At 44.7% G+C, this 15,230-nt stretch overlaps 1 protein-coding gene across 8 annotated transcripts in view; it reads right to left on the bottom strand.

Moving 5' to 3' along the window:
- Bcl11a (BCL11 transcription factor A) overlaps positions 1-15,230 on the bottom strand; it is a 96,819-nt gene that overhangs the window by 23,973 nt on the left and 57,616 nt on the right. The window contains exon 1 of one of the 8 annotated variants that reach the window (XM_046423560.2): positions 6,378-6,681. The exons of the other annotated variants lie outside the window; for them this stretch is intronic. The gene's annotated coding sequence lies outside the window, so the exon portion shown is untranslated. Of the gene's footprint in view, positions 1-6,377; positions 6,682-15,230 lie in introns of those variants that run through there. 8 annotated transcript variants of the gene reach the window in all.

The raw sequence follows: 15,230 nt of genomic DNA, 5'->3' as shown, positions 1-15,230 counted from the left end.
TTTTCCCAGACTGTCCAGCGTCACACAGATGTGTTCACAGACACCCTGGCCCCGAAATGAAGAAGAAAATGGAAAAATCACAATCTCAGACACCTGGAAAACCTTGAAAACCACACAGGAGTGACGACAGCCCCTAGCCCCACCCACTTAAGCATTAGATGCCTGAGGGTAGAAGATGGAGCCAATGAGAATGACCATTTGCTTAGCAAACTTTTATTTCTGATAACAGCTGCCAGGGCAAAGGCCTTGTCTATCAAAGCCAACAGAACACACAACTCCCAAATTACTCTGAAGAGTCACCCCTCGCCTTATTTTGTTATCTGTGTCAACTCAGAAAAAAGGTCATTTATGCCTCTATATCACCATTTTTTAAATTTTCTTTTAGTTGTAGATGGACACAAATACCTTTATTTAGTTTATTTATTTACTTATTTTTAATGTGGTGGTGGGATAGAACCCAGTGCCTCACACATGCTCAGCAAGCACTCTAGCACTGAGTCACAACCCCAGCCCTCTATATCACCACTTTAAAAAAAAAAAATTATTTATTTGGTACCAGGAATTGAACTCAGGGGCACTCAACCACTGAGCCACATCCCCAGCCCTTTTCTGTATTTTATTTAGAGACAGAGTCTTACTGAGTTGCTTAGCGCCTTGCAGTTGCTGAGTCTGGCTTTGAACTCTCAATTCTCTTGTCTTAGCCTCCCAAGCCACTGGGATTTCAGAGGAGCGCCACCACACCGGCTGTATATCACCACTTTGATCAGTCAACTAAAAATATGAGAATAAGATACAGAAAACCAAACATGATGCTTACACAAAGACCACTGAGGTTTTGTTCTTGGCCCAATGGAGGCAGAGAGAAACAGAAAAGGGCAGATACACACAGTTGATGTAAGAAGGCCCAAGCAAGATGGCAGCCCAGCTAGCTGGGGAGCTTTCTGTCATATCTTCCTTGACTGATCTGTGCAACTCTTCAATGAAGAAGGGGGCCAGAAGAATGAGCAGTCCTGCCCAGGAAGACCCTGGCAGGACTCTTCCACTACTAACAGAACCAGAGACTCCTGCCTCCAGGCCTTCTTAGGGAAGAATGTGCTGACCTTCCCCAAGAAGGAAATGGAAACTCTTAGAAGTATCCTGCTGTAAGCAGTGAGGGCACGATTGGGCCTTAGAACCTTGCCCCCTACGTGGGGACCACTACTCCTCACCACTCACCTCAGGAGCCCCCAAAGTGGGCCACTGGAGAATGTGTCATCACAGCCACTTAAGGGCAACTGTTTGCATTTCAGGGACTATAAAGTGGTCTGCATACTTCAAGGAAGGTGGGGAAGACCCCCAGTATGGAGCTATGACTCTGTGACATTCTTGGCTAAGAGAAACCGAACTGACCATTCTCCAGAATTAAAACCTATTATGTCCTGTGGCTAACACAGAACAGCTTGGAAATTATGAGAACTAATTTAAGGTTTCAAAGCTAAAAAAAAAAAAAATGGTCTAGCAGGTCAGGCTCTGACATTTCTTCAGGAACAAAACTAGGCTGCCCTCTCGCCTGAGGTGAGGCTGAATCAAGGAGGGTTCCGGTGCTGGGAGGACAGGCCTTGTCCCAGGACAGCGAGTCCTTCTTTCAGAAACAGGCCTTTGCCCAGGGCAGGCAGCAACTGCTACCGGTCTCCTCAGTCCCTCAGCACCTTCCAGCCTCCCAGGCACAGAGCAGCCCTAATCTCTCTGACAGCATCCCACAGAACAAAAGACAGGCTTGTTTTCTTGGCTTCATGGTTATTTTCCTGGCTTTTTTATCCAGTTCCTAATCCTTCATTTATACCCCCAACCAATCCAGAAAGAGTCCCCTGAACAGAAAGGAGATGCCTGCAGGTAGAATCTGCAATCACTCAAGAGGCCCCAATCCATGGGGTGGGGTGCTGCTGGCTGCTCTGGGGGTTTATTAATTATGCTGATGCAGCGGGAGTAACAGCCCAGGTTCCCAGATACCTCCAAGCTCCTCAAACCAAGGACACACCATTGTCAACACCTTTCTGTCCTTTGAGCCAACTGGGGACTCACGGATACCTAGCCTCTCTGGGCGAAGGGGCCATCGTCCACAGATATCAAGGCGGGGGCTAAAGGTACCCCACAGGATCATTTTTTATTCTCAATCTCTCTGAGGCTGCTTGGGAAACAGGTTCTGGAGGTCCAGCATTCCCTGCAATGCTCCAGTTCCCCGCGGTCCCAACCATGAGGCTGACCTGAGGCCACCAATGTCACGATCTCTCAGGTCTACTAGGAATGTGGAAGACTCAACTCTCCTGTAACAAGCCCCTCAGGCTGAAATCTTTTTGCTTCCACACCTCAATCTTCAACTGCCAGGTAAAAAGCCCCCTCTGTCACCGGCCCATAGATCTCCGCTGCCATGGTGCTCAAACCCTGTCAGGCGGTGGGGAGTGTGGACAGCAGGGCTGACGTGGTTTCAAAGAGGCCGACCAGGCAAGAACCATCCTGTACTCCTGCCCCAGCTCTAACGCAATAAAATGTCTTTTATCAATGTAATTCAAGGCAAAGAGTCAAGGGTCTGTCACCATTTTAAAAAGGCTTATTACATGGCCACAAAAATTTGCCTCAGGCTCAAACCTGGCATGTAAGGTATCAGCGTGGGACAAGCTCTTTTGATTTGATTTTATTTTCTTACAAAATGTGAAAATGAAACGCTTCTGTCCCTCCCTTCCACCAACCGTTTTTTGATTTATGGAGAGGAGGAAAGAAATCTGAAGTTGACAGGTTGAGACAACTCCACTCAGCTTTCTCACTCAAAAGCTGCTTTTGTTAAATCCTACTTTGCACTGATGGCCTGCGGCTCTTGGCTGACTCTGGCGGCTCCTTCAGCTTGGAGCAGGCTGTGGACTTCCCCGGGAAGAGGCCCCACTGAGATTATTGCTCCCTCTGCACCAAGGGTGGGGCTGTGGAGGGGAGCAAAGGTCAGGGGGCTGCAGACACAAAGCCAACGGGTTAGAAAACATAAGGGGCTGCACTGGGTTTGCCTGTCTTCTGACCCTGGCTCTCCACTACATTTCTCTCGAATCCAGGACTCCAACTCACCAGCAGGAAACTATCATTGGTTCCCCAACTGAAGTTCAAGCCTTCTGAGAACCAAGACTACATCATCTACCTGTCCTGGCCAGGTATGCAGTGCTATGCAGTGAACTTTTCTTCCTGTTGGAGAGCTATTCTAAATGACCTGCTGGAAGGACCCAAATGTGGACCCAGCGGTGACCAAGGGGAAACCTTCCTTTCTTTCCTTAATTCGTGGATATCTCCCTAGTAAATGATTCACTAACCAAGAAGCCTTCGGGTCAGCCTTGAACCAGGAGATGATTATAGCCCCTTAAAAGTGGCTTCTGGCCCACTGGTTCACTGTACTATTTTGGCAATCTCTAATTGTTTATTTACTCAATGGTTGTTATGGACAATCAGGTTAATAATTCACTTTCCAAATGTCATGTAATTACACAGTTAGAAGAGCCACAATGGATGTCAAATTTCCTTAAGTTTTCTGATGAATTTGTCCCAAATTACTAGTCTGGGTCCCTTTCCTTTCCCCCTTATCAAATTTTTCTAAGCATTCCTCTATGCTTTCCTCTATTCTCACTCCCTACCTCTACCCCTATCTTTCTGTCCCTAAAGAAAGAACAGCGTGAAGACCATCCATTCAAAAACTAAATAGTTTTGCTCTATTAAAGGGGCTTAAAATAAGGCCAGGAAGCTAGCTGTAGAAGTCACATTAAAGGTTTCCAGGCTGTGCTTAACTAACTGCCTCTCTGCCTCAGATGCAGGCAGGGCACCTGCAACAGCCCACACCTTGTCACCCAAGTTGCACCAGATTCTGGTGAAGCCCAGAAGTGACCATAAAAGAAAGAATGCAAAGCACTGGTGTGCTCCCAGAGGTCAGAGCTTCCCAGGCAACAACTGGCAAGGGGCTTGGAATAAGAAATCATGGCTGTGGACTTGAGGCCACCCAGGCCACAAGCGGGGGGCGGGGGGTGACAGGGACGACAGAGCTCTCCACAGCAGCCCCCTGCCCCCCACAAAGATAACTACAGCAGAAACAGCACCTCTTCTCCATGAGTACTCCACCCCACTTTTCTTCTCTACACTCTCTGGCCCATATAACCTGGGACTCCAGTGTTTCCAAAGGCTTCTATCCCCCCCCCAACCCCAGATGAGATTAATTCTCTAACAGACCCCCCCACCACCGAGTGTGTTTTATGCTATTGGGGGGCGGGGATCTGGACCACCAGGATGCCCTGGAAAGATAAGAGCTCAGCATGCTGAGAAGTGAACTGAGGAAAGCCTCAATAGACAGATAGCCCTACAGTTCCTCAAACTCAGGAACCCCGCCCAGATACACAGACCTTCCATGGAACCTCTGGTCGTTATAACCTGGTACCAAAAGGATAGGGATGGACTTCGGTGTCCCAGCTGAGCACATGGTTGTCACTTGCTCATCAGGGCACTTGTGACTTAGAAAGAGGCAGACGTGTTAAAGGGGGATTTCTACATGCTCAGTACATGTGGGGCCACTCTAGGGGGTTTTATTTGGTTGGAGTTTTTTGGGGTTGTTTGTTCAGGTTGTGGTTTCTCTTCCTCCATTTAAAAAAAATTGGAGCTGTATTTCAGTTTCCTGTTCATGGAGCGGACAGAAGGAGGGTGTGCAGTGGAGGAGGTGTGTGGGGGGGAGACTGAGAGATGGAGCAGGGCCGAGAATATCCGGAACTGGAGAAAAGTGAGAAATGGAGCTTTTTCTTGGCTTCTAAACAGTTGTAATTTCCACGCCACTGCTTAGTTCCTGGGCACCCGGCATCGAGAGTGGGAAAGGGGCATGTGACAAGTTTGCCACAAATCAGGATTTGGCATTTAAATCCACAGGAAGCAAGAAGAATAGAGGGACTGCTTATTTATAGATTTGCAGATGAATTGAACAAGATAACCAAAATGTACTTCTTGTGTCTCTGAAGGAGCAATTCCATTTTCAGACTTGGAAAGTTCCCCATAATTGAGTATCACCTGACCCCAACAGCACACTGCATCCCAAGGTTAAGATCAGCTGCCTGAAAGCAGGGCAGAAGGCTGCTGCTTCTGTGGTAGCTCAAGAATTCTACTTTGAAGGACAGGTTGGTCCCACACTACATTTAACTGGATTCAGTTCATCTGATTATACAGTGCCTTGCTTTCTGGAATATGTAATCATCTCTTTCTGATGACATTTTAAATATCCAACTAGACAAATAATTGCCGCAATAATTGATAGCAGAGTCAAGCTGGAAGATCATTGATTGGCAGAGTCCCCACTGAAACAAATCTTTCTTTCAAACCTTACAGGAATGATGCTTAAATCTAACTTTTGCTGATAAAATGTTCAAAATCTGATTTACTGATAAAGACACTGCAAGAAAACCCGTATTTCAGCCTGTGATTACTTTGTGAGATGTTTGAGAAGAATCAGGTAGCGTGATTTATATTATTTTATTTCCCATGAATAATTTCAAGGATACTGTGGGTAGTTTGGGGAGAATCAATGCAGACAGGAGAGACACACTGCTCCTTAACCCTGCGCTTCCTGAACGATACTGGTCAACAGAGTTCACAGCCTTTTACCCTCTAACAAACATGCGAGAGCAAAGGTCTTGACAGGGGAAACACCCAGAAAAGAAGACACATAAATGATCAGCTTCACTCAGGCCTCTGAGAGCTAGTTTAAATCAATACCTTAAATCAGGACTCAAATGCAGCTGCCCTATGCAGAGAGCCAGGGCCAGGAGGCCTAACCAGGCAAGCCCCAAATGATCTCAGGCAAGTCCCCTGCTACAGCTGCAGTTCCCTCCAACCCAGGTTTATTTCTCCATCCAAGGTAGAACCCGAATCAATTGTTGTCTCCATCTCATGTTTTGATTGTAATATTTAAGTTGGCACACCACGTTCAACAATTCAGACCCTGTGGAATGCTGCAGTGGTCAGAAATAACACAGAGGATGCTCGTCTCCAAGAAACGTCAAACGAATGAATTGGTATATTAACAGACATAGATTACAGTAAGGAAAATCTAAAACAGAAGATGTATCAGAATGCTTTGGCTAGCAACAAAGACAGAATTCAGTCAGGGGCTTTGAGCCTTCACCCCAAGCACTAGAGTGCAGATTTCTTTTCATTCTTCTTTCCTATTTTTTTTCTAGTTCTTTCTTTCTTCCCTTCCTTCTTCCTTTTTCTTTCTTGGTTGCTTCCCCCCCCCCTTGCAACTGAACCACATTGTAAGCGAGTTGGTCCCCATCGCTTCTGTTGAAAATCAGAAGCTTGTTAGATGTAATGATTATCTGCATCGCGACACTTACCAAGTGTGAGGGGGCTTGTCGAGCTGCTTTAGTCTCATTTAGAGCTCCTCCGTTAATTAGGAAGCCCTCGGATTTTCTGCAAATGCAGGTCACTATCGACAGCTCATGCTTGTGATGCTTCGCCTGTGACAGTTGTTGGGTGGCCCTTCCAGGAGCTGGCAGGGTTGTCCAGACTCTGCCAGTGTCAGAGAATTCAGCCACCACAGGCGCTTCATAGGAAGTTACAAGAAGGTCGGCACAGTCTGTTTCCCCATAGCCAAGGAGCCTAATGGAATCTATGCTCACATTCAGCTAAATATAGCTCAAATTCCAATGCTCCCTTGACCCCCTGTCCTCTCTCCTCCCCCCCTTTCCTCTCCTTTCCACCTCTCTTTTCTCATCCTTGCTTCCTACAATCTCCCTTCTCTCACCCGGGTTCCCTTCCCTCCCCCGACAATCAGGGTCCTCTCCTATAGAAAATGGACACACTCACCAAAAGGGAAGTCGGTGTGACAGATAAACCAGGCTGCTTCTTACTGAAACAGTAGTGATTGTGGAACAGAAACTGGTCCCCCCACCTTCTCCTTTTTAAAAAATATTTTCCAGTTTTTTTGTACCAGTCAGCAGCTGCACCTAGGGAGGTAGAGATCAAGTCTATACTGCCAGCATGGCTCACATGTTTTGTTTTTTTGTTTTCCTTATGGGAAAGGGGACCATGGAGGGACAGAAAAAAGGGGGAAGGTTAACAACTCAGGTAAAGTGCAAATGGGGCTGACGTTGCCCACCCTCATCACCATCCCAATGTAAGACCTCAAAAATTATAGGAATTCTCACTGAGGAATAGCTCATTATGGGATGTAATGGGGGAGGAGGGAGTATGTCCATGACCATGTATGTATGAACTTGTATGCTCTAAATTTCATCAAGGTCAAGACAAAAAGAAATCCTTTGAGGCATTTGCTAAGGATGTGGCCCAAAGAGACCATTGTTTCAATCTAAATAGGAAATTGTAAAAACTGTATGCACATATTCCCGATGACTCCCCAACCACCACCACCACCAACAACAACAACAAAGCCCAGTCCCCAAAGAGCAAACTAGCCCTTGCAGCCAGAGTTCCAGAGTTGACTTATCTCACCAGGCCAAAGCCTAGTTCCCTAAATAGTATCCCTTTCTTTGAGGTCATTGTAAACAAATGGGAGTATGGCCTTATAATAGGTAGCTTATGACATGCGATGGGATGGGGTGGGATGGAATGCTATAGACCCCACTCAGAATGCGTTCACACAAAGCCAGAATTTTCTGTGGCACAGAGAGTAGGAAGGGGGAAACAAGGTGTCCCCAGCAAGAGTACTAAGGATGTTGTCAGCCACAGCTGCAGGGGGCCAGTAACCCCAATAGAGCCATGCCTCTAAAGACATCCTGATGCTGTCGGCTTGGCCAACGGCTTCCAGATGGCAGTCCCAGGAGAGCCATCCGTGACTTTAAGCTAACTGGGGGAAAAAAAAAAAAAAACAGGATTGTCCAAGCCAAGGCAGATCTCTCGTCATTTAGATCTTGCCTGGGAGGACAAAATCTAATTTCTAAAACCAGAAAATAACATGAAAAATAGCAAAAACTGATCAATTCATTTAAACGGACTAACCCTCCATCCAACGTCACAAAGCTGCTGACTACTGGGTTCCTAGGAAGCTGTCCCAGCAACCTAGATATGAGAAACAACGCTTGCTATTCTGGGGTGAGAAGTGAAGTTGCCTTTCACTGGGGACTGTCACACATGGTCTATAAATACCAGCAATGCCCCTTGTGAACAATGGGCTGAGCTCAACCCAGAGAAGGCAAGTGTTTCCCTTCAGTCAAACAGCTATTACAGGTCCTCCAGGAGCACCCCTTCACCAAGGAGAGGGCTTTGCTGCCCTTGGAAATACATACTGTTACACCTGGGGCTGGGAACAAAGCTTAGTTGGTAGAGTGCTTGCCTCGCATGTACAGGCCCTGGGTTCAATCCCCAGCACCACAAAAAAAAAAAAAAAAAAAAAAAAACTGATCCCATTTGCCATGTGAAGAGAAGAAATGAAATTGTTCATTGAGTATCTCCCTCCTCACCTTTCTTCTTCTGCTTCTCTTCTTTCTCAACAAGAAAGGGAGAAGATTTTTTTTTTGCATATTTATGGATCTATTTCTATAACTACACAAGGTTCTCTGAGCCCTTCTTCTATCAGCAGGGGAAGAGTAGAGAACTATGACAAGCTCTCTTCCATCCTGAGATGGACTTGACTGAATGGCTGCTGTACACGAGGCATCCTGTGAAGACTAGTAGTGGGCTTCAGGGTCCTTGTTCTATGGGTGGACCATGATCCATTCCCCAAGAATGACTTGTGATTTGTTCTCTCCCCGACACATCAAATTAAAACACCAATCACAGTTCCTCTAGCCCACCTTGTCCCACCTCCAATTTGGCAACAGTGCTTTCTTCTCACACAATAAGGGAGAAGGGGTGGCCCCATTCTAGAGCTCACTTCATGCACATATGTGTAGTTAAGTACAGAAGTGAGAGACTGAAGAAACTATATTTAGACACACACACACACACACACACACACACAGAGTCCTAAGAGAGATAATTTCTAAAGAATACCAAACTAAGATACTAAAAGAAAATGGGTACATTCCAGAGAAGTCTTAACATTGTCCCTTTCCACGAACCCAGTGGCAGATGTGAATCCTTGGGCTTTGAAATAATGCACAGAAATGGTGGTAGCATGATGGATTGGCTGGTAGATTATGATCAGATACATGGAAACATCATCTCACATCAGGATTGACTAAGGTCTTCCTCAAGTTGACCAAAGCATGACAGTGTGACAGAGAAGTAGCCCACAACTTAGAATGACCACTCCCTTCCAAGTTTTGCAGCACCCTGGGACCACTCCTCACATGCAGCTTGAGACTGTGCCTTTTAAACCTGGCCACTGCTCTGCCCATTGCCCACGCCCCTTTTCCTTGCTGACAGAAATGGAATCTGAACAAATTAATACTTAATTTTGAGATGACTATTCTATCAGAATCATAAAGACTCAGGAAGTACCGAGCCAAGGCAAGCACCCCTTCTGGAACGCTCCTGGAAACCTCACTCGGTGTCCAGACATTCAGAGCTCTGTGAACAACAAGCTTCCAGGCCTTCAATTTGTTATATGCCACAAGGCAGGAGGGGAGCGACAGCACGACACCCCTAAGTGCGAAGTTCTAACCTTTTACCCATATAATGATCTATTTAATATAATATTTTGTCTTTAATCAGGGAAAGTGTAAGATAATTTGATATCCCATAAAACTCCCTAACCTATATTTTGCAAGTCAATTAGCCAAGTTCCTCATGCTAATGTCAGCACGGCCCAGGCTGTGCCTCCAGTCAGGCTTTTGGGTGTCCAGCCAGCCTTTGATTCTCACCGTGAGTATAAGAGGAAAACTCTGCAGTGGAAGTGCTGTAGTGGGCAGTTACTTTTTTGTCATCTGCATGGAGATTATCTTCCCATGGGATCCTTCTAGAAGACTATAAATAACAGAATACACTAATCAACGTTAGATACTTTAAAAGGAGCATAGATTGGGATTAAGGAAAAACTATAAGATGCCCTAATGATATCCATAATAAAACTCCAAAAGGCATGAAAGAGGAGTCATAGCTGGTCCCCTTTGAGTTAGCCCTACTCTTTGGCAGCCAAACTGGCCTTTAATGAGGGCGTTCAAAGTAACCACACTCACTCCCTTCTTTATGAGCAGTGAATTATAAAAAGCAAGAGGCTTAATTTTAATGCAATGATACTCCACATCAACTATGCCATCTAAGGAAGCTGCAGAAGAGTGAAGGCTAGAAATTTATGAACCTTTTATGGGAAATCTAGACAAGAATTTGGTCCACATATATGAAGAGGAACACGGTCAGATAGCACAAACACAAAATACAGTTATTTCCAACTCCAGCTATCCGATACTGTCTGCCTTTGGAGGTTGTCTGACTCAATTTCCCCAGCTCTAGGATGGAGTCTCCTGAGTCTCAGAGAGCACCATGAAGAAGAATTAGATGCTAAACTCTCAGATCCTTCTCTTTGCTATTACTTTTAACCTTGGGTTTAAAAACACAATAATAACACTCATGATCCACTTCATTATGCAGGAACATTAAAAATGTCCTGGAAGAGTTTGTCTCATTGGCTATTGTTAAAAGGGTATTTCTTTCCTTCTAGGAACAATAGCAGTGAATCAATCGGGCTGTTTCATCAAAGCCTGTAAAGGATACTTGAGTCGTGATTTTCACTGAACAGTTTCTCCAAGAATTCGACCCTGAAGAGGGGTAAGAAGACCGTCTCTGTTGGGAACCGCCACAGCTCTCCCTGATTCCTCTCCTCTGTCCTTGGCAATCCAGTTACGATTTGACAGCATTTAAAGATGACAGTACTTGAGGTAATAGGACAATGCCATAACAGGATTACAGCAAATGTGAAAGAAAGGACACACGTAGGTACTGTCATTTAGGTAATGTCATCTATGATCAGTTTTTGTTTCATTTTTTTGCTGACACAGAAGTCGGTATCACTTATACACTTCATTGTAAACTCTGTTATGGCTGTAAATAGTTGGCTTCCCTGATGAAAGGGAACACTTACAACACTGCAGGGGGAGTCGTTGGAACTTTCTAGCTTCAGTTGATGTGAAAATAATAACAAAAAAGATCTCAAACCAATAGTCAAAGATTCAGAAATAGCCCAAAGTCACTACCTGCCTCCAAAATGAATTTATCTTCAAAGAAAGAAAAAAAAATGCTGTTGGTCACAAACAATAGGTTGGCCAAGAGATTTCTGAAGGATCTCTCAGACCCCAACAAAACTGCTGGTGTGGAGAGTCTGGGGAAGGTAACTGGAGACATGGGTGTACCTGCCAGTCACTCCCACCATCTTTCATCCCATTTCCTTTATTTCATTTTGCCCACAACACATCCAAATCCATATAGTACAAGCCCTTTGGAACCCTCTTCTAGTTTACATTCTAATAACTTCTTTCTACCCGTGAAAGATGTCTCCCCCAAAGCCACCTAGTCTTCCAGAAGCCAACACTCCCTGCTGTGAACACATGCTGGCTGCTTCACACTGAAAGGGCAGGGCGTCATGCTACATGCAAGTGACCAACCAAACAAAAGCTCAAGTGACCAATACCTGTGTCTCAAGAGAAAATTCGGCTAGAAGTGTGAAACTACCACAAAGGAGGCCAAAGAGAAGTTCTGACATTTTCAATGCCAACAGAGTCAAGTTCTCCTCTAGAACATTCTGGGTCACTAGGTTCTCTGTTTTCCTCATTCACTGGCTTATCTCCTAAGCCCCAGGCCCTTTTACCTTTCTAACTGCTTGTTTACTACTTCCTTTAGCAACCCTTCTTTTAACCCATCCAAGAAAGACCACTCAAATTCAAGCTAGTCTATCTAATAACCCTCAAAGCAAGAGGGTGCTGTTCAAAGGAGTTCACCAGCCTATGAATTTTGATACCTGCCTTGTTTCATCATCACATATCATCCAAAGGACAAGAGCCATCATGAAGAACTATCCTGACCCTGAACAATTCTCCAGCATGGATGGACTGGAGAAGAGGGACAGGGAGCCAAAGGGGAGCCCAATATGCTCATTCCTACCCACTTCCCCTTCCCAGCAGGGGCAAAGTGAGAACTTTCCCAGATTTCCACATTTTCTATATTAGTAACTCTCTCTACATTACTAACACACTACTCTCCCACAATGGAGGCTCCATGCCACTTGGGAAAGGAAACCCTGCAGTCAACCAGCTCTACTGTCTAGAGTCAATAGGGGCGTTCTGGATATCAGCATGGGGGACAGCAGAGAGGATTTCAACCCCCACCTCAGTTCATGTCTCCTGGAGTGCAGCCTTTGTCCTCTGCTCAAAGCATTCAACAGCCTCTGGTGAGCTCCAGGATATGGACCAACTCCTCAAGCCACCATTCCAGAGCTCCAGAATCCCACCTCCAAATTTCTATTCCAGTCTTAGCTTCCTCTTCCCATCCGTGAAAATATTCCGCTCAAGTGAAAATCTCTTCCATCTTGGTTTCCTTTCTGGCTTTTCTTCTTCATCTCTCACTTCCTTCCAGGCCTTGCTAAAGTTCTACCTAGACACCTTTAGCAAGAAGAATCAACCTCTCCTTCTCTCAGCTCATGGAGTGCTCGGTCTGTGTACCACTCCCTATCACAAACCTAGGCCTCCCATAGCCCACCACTGCCTCTGCCTCTGGTTAATTCCATGTCTTCCCAATGTGCTTCCTAAAAGCAAGGACTCTGTCTTCTACTTGTTCTACTTGTTATTTAAAAGTGCCCACATAGCATGTGACAGAGGATATTCAGATATTCAAGGAATGCAACAAATTGGCCTTAAATAACTGATTTACCTTCTTAAAAGGGAAGTTGCTTTTCCAAATATCATTTCTGGTCAAAATGGTAATTTGAAACTTCTCAGCACCCACAAACAGTTCCCTTCTGATATCTGCTTGAACTCCCAGATAAAAAAAAGGCAAGTGGCGGTAACACGTTATGCTACCCAAAGATTAGTATTAATACCCACCCTCCTTAAACAGCCGCCCCACACCCTGGAGAAGAGCAAACATGAAGTTCTTGGGCCAGCCAAACCATGTTCTAGGTTGATCAGGTCTGACTGTCAGTTACCAAAAAATAACATCTTCTTTATGTGAAACCCATCTTTCTGGTAGTACAACTCTATAGCTGTATTTCAGCCATGGTCATCTGTAAAGAAGTTATATTCAAAGTGAGCACATCCTTGAATGCAAAAGCTAAATTTGAAAAATGCATGTTTAATACTTTTTTAAATCCATTACCATTAAAAAAAAAAAGACTTCATTTTAATGCCAAAAAAGGAGCAAACATGGACATTCTTGGTCCCCTCTAGCTACTGGGTGTGGACAAAGGGAAGCCCTAGCAAAAACTAAGATAGCCACTAATTTAACAATTATATAAAATGTTACATAATGAAAATTCTCCAGGATGGGCTGACTGTCCATATCGAAGCATCCTGGACATATTCCATTTTGAGAGATAAGACATGGAACAAGGATTGTGGCCAGGCAGAACCAAGTACTTCATGCACAGAGGTTTTTCATGTCAAGGACACAAATCTACAGAGTCCTTTGCACCCAGCCAGGGACAAAAAAGGTACTTCACCCAAGTTTGCAGAATAATGAAATGAAAGAATGAAATAAAAAATGAAAGAAGTCCAGATATCACTTTTATGCTGTCTACTGCATGGGAGACACTTTGGAGAGGAAGATGTTTTTTTAAAAAAAAAAAATGTCACTTTACAGGAATTGAATAGACAGTTACACAGTTGGGACTCCACCCAAGGAGAAAGGGTATCTGAGTCTCACAGTCCCTCTTCTTTCTATTTTCTGAAGCTCACTGGATTTCTATGACATAAATCCCTCCTCGCCTCTTTCTCTCACACATTCACAAGCGCACACACCTTCCTCACACACATGCAATCTCTGCTCACGATGGACTGCGCCCCCCATGGCCTCTCTCATTCTCCCATGGGGTTACCAACTTCTGTGAGGTCTCCTCGTAGAACCCCAAGGGCATTCTCATCTCCCTGAAATGTACCTGGGTGCCTCCTCAGAGATGGCTGGAGTCTTGAGAAGAGCAGAACAGTTAAAGGTCACAGAGAGAAAGGCAGTTTTCCATGCTGGTCCAATTCAAGTAGTGGTGCTAGATTTTGCTTTTTAAAAAATTTTATTTTACTTTTATTGAGGTATACTTTACATATAATAAGTCATTCTTTGTAAGCGTAAAGTCTGGTAAATTTTACTCTACAGTCATGTGACCTTCACAAAAATCAAGATGTAGAAAATTTCTATCACTGTAAAGTTTCCTCATGCCTCTTTGCTGGGGATTCCCACCCCCCACCCCAAGCCCTATCCCCTTATAAACACTCAAGTTTCTCCTGGCACTATAGTTTGGAGTCTTCTAGAATTTCATATAAATGGAATCATATGGGGTGTCGCCTTTCATATTTAACTTCTTTCATTGGGCAGAATAATTCTGAGACTCATCCATGTTTAGAGTACATTCCTACTTCATTCTTTTATTGTTGACATGTATCCCCTTGTACAGCTGTTTATTCATTCACCAGCTGATTGACATTGAGTTGTTACCACTTTTTGACTATGCAATGAACAATGCTACAATGAATATTATGCATATGTGTTTACAGGTGAGTACGTCTTCATTTCTCTTTGGTGGGTAAATATCTAAGGCATTTTGAACACAGAAAAGCTATTGAGTTTGAGTCTGTGGAGCCCCCATTTTGTCACCCTCTGCCTGCCCCACATCCACGCCATTCCCCAGGGAATTCAACTCCAAGGCCTGTGTTTCAATCATCTGTCTGGCTCAACAACCAAATGTCACCTTATTCCAAGCAGAAACCTCCCCATTACATTAATAAAATGATGAGAAGAGACCCCAAAACATTCTTAGAGTGGACACCATTTGACTGTGGCCCCTTCTGGGCTAGAGGTGACTATTTAATATGATGTGGAGAGTTTCCTCACTGGGCCAGAGAGGGACATGGTTGACCTTACCTACTATCAGGAGAGTGGAACATCAGGATCCTGGAGATAACTTCTACCTTGCCAAAAGGCCTTGGGAAGGTGGACAACACCAAAGTCTCAGACAACACTCCTGGGGACCAGCTCCTGCCCCGTGTTGCAGAGAGTAAAGAATCAGTGCATCATTACCCCAGGTACATGTATGACTGCACATACGATGCAACTTTACATTGTACAACTTTTCAGAGAAATGAAAAGTT

The sequence above is a fragment of the Marmota monax genome, unplaced genomic scaffold (genome assembly GCF_021218885.2).
Source record: "Marmota monax isolate L192 unplaced genomic scaffold, Marmota_monax_Labrador192_F-V1.1 WCK01_AAM20220418_F8-fsc00015, whole genome shotgun sequence".
NCBI lineage: Eukaryota > Metazoa > Chordata > Mammalia > Rodentia > Sciuridae > Marmota > Marmota monax.
This window is presented reverse-complemented; position numbering and strand designations above follow the sequence as displayed.